This window comes from Hevea brasiliensis, chromosome 2 (genome assembly GCF_030052815.1).
Source record: "Hevea brasiliensis isolate MT/VB/25A 57/8 chromosome 2, ASM3005281v1, whole genome shotgun sequence".
Lineage (NCBI taxonomy): Eukaryota > Viridiplantae > Streptophyta > Magnoliopsida > Malpighiales > Euphorbiaceae > Hevea > Hevea brasiliensis.
In genome coordinates this window covers 319,175-326,313 of record NC_079494.1, presented here as the reverse complement: position 1 = coordinate 326,313, position 7,139 = coordinate 319,175, and positions in this window count along the sequence as shown.

Below are 7,139 nucleotides of genomic sequence, written 5' to 3'. Positions count from 1 at the left end.
GAAGTCTCTAGCAGCAAGCAAATAAAAAAAAAAAAAGAAAAAGAAGAAAAAGAAAGAAGATTCAGAAGAGAGGAAGGAAAGAGGAAGAAGAAGAAGAAAAAGAAGAGGGGAGGAGAGGAGATGGCTAGAAATCAAAGGCTGGCTGGTTAGGGAGTATTCTAGCAGTGAGGGAAGATGGATTTTGGTCTGAAATTGAAGAAATTTGAGAGAAAAATAGAGAAAAGAAGAGAGAGAAAGGAAGAAAGTTAGAGAGAGAAAATGGGTTTTGGAAGCTTAGTTTGAGCAAACGATGAAGAGTTATGATGCAAGGTTGGTATCTATGGAATTAGGAGAAAGAGAGGAACATTCTGGTGTGACCAGTTCCTGCGGATGTCGCTGGCGATTGGCCACCGTGCGCGGTGGAGTTAACAGTGGTTTCGGCGAGCTTTCGCCATGATTCAACTTCCAGGAGTTTTTTCATGAATTTTTAGAATTTTTGAGACCCAGATAAGTTTTGTGTAAGATTATTTTTCTTGTTTCTCAGTCTGTGGTGCTTAAATACAGTATTTCTTGGATAAAAAAATTGAAGAAAAGTTCTAAGAAATATATATGATGCAAGTAAAATTATTTTGAGATGGAATATAGTGTTTGTTGAATTTTTAAATGGTTATGGAATATTTTTGAGAAATACATATATGGATTTTAGTTGGATTTTTGGTATATGGGTATATGTGATTATGTGAGTTCATGGTATTTAAATTTTATATAATTGGTTGAAGCTTGAGAATGAAGAATTATGTTGTGAAGGGTTGAATTGGGTTGAAGCAAGAATATGCTAATTGTTGGAAAAATTATGGAATTGAGTATTATTTTTGATATTATATTTTTATGGAGCCATAAGTTGGATAATTAAAAATTGATGTGATTATTGGCTTGTGGATTAGGATTTTAGAAATGAATTTTTGTATTGATGATATGTTACAAATATTTTAGGCTAAATCATGCTTGTGGATGTCTAAAGGGGCTAGAGGCGCTTTTGTATATTGATAAGTATGTTTGATATTCAATACAAGTAACTTGGAAATATTTTAGTTGATTTATTTGTAATTTGTAGCTCTAATTAATTTGAATATTATCTTTGTCTGGAGGATATTATGGACATTGAAAATGTGTGATATTGCCCATATGGGAATTTGTAGCTAGAGTATGGAATAAAACAAGAATTCATTAGTATAATGTTCAATAAGAGAAGTATAGGATAACATCTTGACAATGAGTTATGGTTTTTTTTGCAATAATGTTATTTATGGGATACATGTATATAGTATAAATAATTGTTGTGCAAGTAAATGATTAATGTGTGATTCCTTACTACTCTCATGTCAAAAAAAAAAAAATGAATGACTTCATGTGATATGTTTCTTTCCTTTAAAAGTTTCAAGAAGTTTTCTCGGTACAATGTGGGATCACTAAGTGCTGAACGTAATAGTTTTTACAAGCATAAATATATATATATTTTTTTGTGTGTGTAGTCATGCCCTTTTAGTGAAAAATGATTTTTAGTAAATTTTTGTGCACATGTATTCACATATAAATGTATATGCATAAAATTCAATAAGAGGCAAATTCAGTTTAGCTAGAAGCAATTTGATATCGTTGAAATGCATAATCAATACTACTGTATTATTGAAAGGCTTGACTTTGGTCAATGCAAGTCATGAACTACTAGATGATAATGTTGGGACAATTAGGAAATCATGTATAACTAAAATAATTTCTAAGATCATGATAGAAAAAATGTTATTTTATTTAAAATTTATTGTTGAATTTTCTTAGTGGTGATGTTTGAGGAAAATATATTTTGATTGGATTAAAAGTTGTAAAATATTTATTTACTGAACGTGTGACACTAAGGTGATAAAGAAATATCAATATGGCAATGTTCACTTGTGATCACAATGAGGCATATTAATTAGCGAAATTGGCGTGGTGTGAACCTATTTTGGGCTCTGATATTATTGTTTGATTTTGTTTGGTCTTTTAACAAGGAGAAACGTCAAATTTTAAGAGAAATTCTGTCAAAATTTTACTAGAATTTTAAGAGCTATGTAGACCAGATCCTCCATAGGAGCAACGTAGGCAGCCTTTGAGTGCGATTCAAAGTAGATAAAATTTTGCTTTCTTTGATTTTAATGTTCCCTTTTCAGTTCCTAAATCTTGTCATATTATTATTATTATTATTATTATTATTATTATTATTATTATTATTATTATTATTATTATTATCATTATGAATGAAGGCACTCTAGAAACGTTGTATATCACTAGCACAATTCTAATCATTAAATAGGTACCTTCTGTATTTTGATGTCATTTAATGGCTGTTAGTCTATTTTTGTCAATGATTGATTGAGAAATTCATATGTATAATAGGTTACCTATATTTAATTAGTCCATTGTTTTGAGGAAATTCTGTCAATTTAGTTCCATATTACAGTTATTTTAGTTAGGTAGGATGGGTATTACAACCCAACTTGTTCTTTACAGATAGAGCCATGGTCATAGCTCTGCTCCATGTGATAAAATTGTCTCTAGCTAGTGGAAAGGAGACAAGCATGGCTCCAGGATTTTCAGAATGAGGAAGATGGAAAGGGTTGTCAGGATTTAGGAGGTTAGCAGAATCATGTTCTTTGGAAGAGAAATCAGCATTTAAGTTGGTGGAGGTAGAAGGAGGTGTGCTGTCAGACATGGCTTAAAGAGCAGAAAAAAAAGGAAGAAGGTTTATTGCTCTGATATCATAAAAAGAACAATGCGGAATTGCATAAAAATGTTCTGATTTATTCTTCATGAAGATATTAAACTTTATGTACAATTGACAGCTCCTATGATTAAGTATACAAATTCTTATAATCAAGTATTGACTACAACAAGAAAACATAGCATATTAAATTCAAATACACACCCAAATCTCATGAGGAAACATAGCAGATTAAATTCAAATATACACCCAAATCTCAGGAGGAAACATGGAAAAAATCACTGCGGAAAATATAATCTCTAAGACATATGGTGATCACAATAACTTTTTATTATATTAAAATGCCTCTAATTAAATAGGTAGTTAATGAAAAATACATGAACATTAGGTTTTTGGAGGACTAATGGTCCCCTAACTTAAAATCCTGGTTCTGCCACAGATTGGTTCACGTGTCACTTCCAGATTCCAACAAGTTAAGAGGACTTGAAGTTGAAGGTAGCTAATCTTGCTCCAGACAAAAAACTTTCAGTGATGAAACATGTCTGAATCCATGAAATCAAAAGGGCCGGGGTACGTGTAGCAGTAGAGCTAGGACAATATATAAGCACCCTTTAGCATTAAGGTCCTGAAGCTAAAGCAACATTTTTTCAGATAAAATATAGACACGTGATGCAGATAAATAGAGAAGAATAGAAGAAGAACTACAAAGATCGTTTTGGGAAAAAATCTCTATCCTCTCTTCTGCGTAGAAAATAGGGGGATAGGTCAGCGTTAGGAGGGGGTGTTTTCCATGACACGTCTCCAAACCATTTTCCCATCACTTGGACGGTTGCTTGAACTTGTTCTCCTTTACAGTCGGGGATTCAAACCGCAAGGGATTATTGAGTGCTTCTATAGCATGTACTCTCTCATGAAAAAAATATCTCACTTCCTATAAACAATGAAAAGTTAATATATAAGGTCGTTACTTTCATATATTCTCATATGAGAATTATCTTATCGGCCCTTAGATTTCATCATGTTTTAAGATATATACAGAAAATTTATCACGAAATGGAAAGCCTCAGTCCTCGCCATAGAATTTTTGGAATACGATTTATTAATTTTTTTTAAATAATTAAATTCCATTTAAGTAGTTACAAAAGTACACTTTTTTTTGGTAGAAAAGGTATACTTCTTTTAATCATTGGAAATATGATTAATAAATTTACATTAGGGTTGTGTAATTAGTATTTCTCCATGTAAGTAATGAGGAGATAAGTTTGAATTCATCAAATTGCTAATTGTGAGATTATAAAAAAATGACTTATTGTTACTCAGTCTAATTTATTTTTTAAATAATATTATTATATTAGATATTTATATATAAACTGATGATGTGAAAAAAAAATTAATTTTCTTTTAATTTAATTTTTTAAAAGTTCATTAAAAAATATTTTATATAAAATAAGTTTATATTTCATTTTAATTATACATATATTTCCAAAATTTTTATTACATTAATATATAAATTAGTTCTAATTGAATTTGAATTTATAAGTTTATGTAGACTATTGATAATCTTTATATATATATATACGAATCAAAATTGTTAAATAATATATAATTACGTATAAAGCATATAAAATGAATCTTATACATGAAATTTCTAAAAAAATTTATATATATGAGAAAAAACATTTAAATAGGTAAATATATATTATTTAAAAATTAATAATTAACATAATGTATTAAGTTTTAGTTTAATTATAAAATTAATATAATTAATATGATTATTATAATTTAAAATATTGCTTTTTTTAATTTTAATAAATGGTACATTATTCAAAGTTTAAAAATTTAATATATATATGTAATGATTTTTTAATTTTTTAATACTATAATCTATTCTAATTTATTAAATAGTAAATACTTAACAAAAAATTAAGAATTATACTTTAGATATAGAATTATTAATTAAATTTAATATATTAATATTTTCATATAAACACAAATTGATATTTTGGTTTTTAAAAAATAAAATTTTAAATTTTCAGTATTACGTAATTTAATAAAAAATTTATTTATTTGGATCCAATAATTACCTTTATTAAAGTGACTACTTTTAACAAAATAATTATAAAAAATTTAATTTAAAAATATATAAAAAAAATTTTAAAATTAATTTTTCATTGAATTAAAAAGTGAGTTAAATAAGAACTATAAATTTAATATATAAATAATGAATTAAAATTAGTAAAGATAAAAAATAAAATAAAATTGCCTGACATGTAAAGAAAAAGTAGTCTAATTTTCGATTCTTATATCATTAATATAAATTTATAATTTTTAGTATTTTTTTAAATTAAATAAAATTTATATTTTTTAACTCTTAATATATTTTTAAAATAGTGTTTAGTTTAACTTATAAGTCGATCAAACCAATTTATAAATTTTATTTTTAAGCTAATCTATCTATTTAAGATATTTTTAAATATTATGAGCTATGCTTATAAGTAAATAAAAAAATAAAAAAATTTGTTGGAAAGTAATTTCATTTTGGTCCTTGTAAATTAATTTAATCAAGTGTTTTACTATAAACTAAATTATTGTTTATGAGTTTTTTACTATAATCATTTCAATTAAAAAATAATAATATACTAACACTAGTGTTTTTTATTCTATTAGCATCAATTTTTTTTATATAAAAAGAAAATTATAGTTATTAATTTACTATTTATAAATAATTTATTAGTATTAATATATTTACTAATCTTATTTTTAAAATTTTTTTCATATCATAAGTAAATATAAAATTATGCAAATATTATATAAAAATTATTAATATTGATATTTATTGATATGGATGTGCACAATTAATATTATTAAATAAAATTAAAAAATAAACAAAAAATAATTAAAATTAAAAAAATAACATTACATGGAATTATACTAATTAAATTTATTTTACTATTAAAATAGTATTGAAAAAAAATTAAATTTTTCATGTTAATTATATATATTTTACAAAATTATAAAATGTTAAAAACTAATTAATTATCATAAATTCAACATTATTAAAAAAATATAATACGAAAATAAATGAACCAAATCGTTAAATTTATATATTTATAAAACATCTATAATTATAAATATTACCTCATATCATATCACTCACAAATTTATTATTTCTATTAATATACTTTGATTTTTATTAACATAAATCTAAAAATGATAATGAAAAATAAAAAATTATTATATTATCATAATTAATAATAATTAATATATTATAATAATATTATACTCAAGGGCGGAGTCAAAATATTGAGTCAGGGAAGTCAAAAAAATTTTATTTAACTCAATTCAAATGAAAAGAAAATATAATATATAATAATAAATTATTTACTAATAAAAACAAATAATATAAAAATAAATATAAATTTTCATTATATAACAATAATTGAATAGAAAAAATAAATAAATTTATAAAATGGTAAATTATCTCTATAATATTAAATTTATACTTTTCCTCAATGAGTTTTTATTTTCTAGAATCATTACAAAAGATACACTTTTAATACTTGCAATTGTGATAAGTAATATCAACACCAATTTCACCAACAAGTAAATTAATAGATATACTAAATTTTTCACATACATGTCAATAATTAAAATAATAAGTTATGTAATTATTAATCTATTAAATATAAAATAAGATATTTAAATAATAAAAGTTTAGGTCTTACTATTTATTTTTAAATATTAAAATAATAAGTGTTTAAAGTGAAGTATTCAATAAATTTAAATTTATTAAATACAATAATATTTTAAAGATTTTAATAAAATAAAAAAATTAATTTCAAATTAGTGGGTTGTCACATGAATAATTTAATTAATTATATATATAAATTTTTTTAATTGAGTCGAGTAGTCCTATAATCCAACATCTCAACTTTGTTTGTTAGGGTTACAACCAAGTCAAAATTTAAAAATTAAAAAAATAAAGATATCTTAAGTTCCATTTTAACATAATTGTGGAGGAATTACGTTAGTAGGAAAGAGTAAATCATTTAAATAAGGAAAAGAAAATAAAAAAAATAAATATAATTATATAATATACATATAAAATAATTTTAAACAAGGCTCACGGATATTGTAGAAAAAAAATTATTTAAGAATATTTTAATCTTTTAATTTTTATAAATTGATTTAGCTATGGCTCTAGAAAATTAAGCTGTGGAGATAAGGTTAGCCTGACTAGTTCTCTCTAAAATTTATTAAATATATTTAGAGTTTGACATTATAATTAAAACTATTATAAAAAATAATTATTTAAATATATTAATTAAATAAAGTTAAAAATTAATTCAAAATTAAATTTATGACATTTTGATCATAAAATTCCCATACAGTTAAATAATGT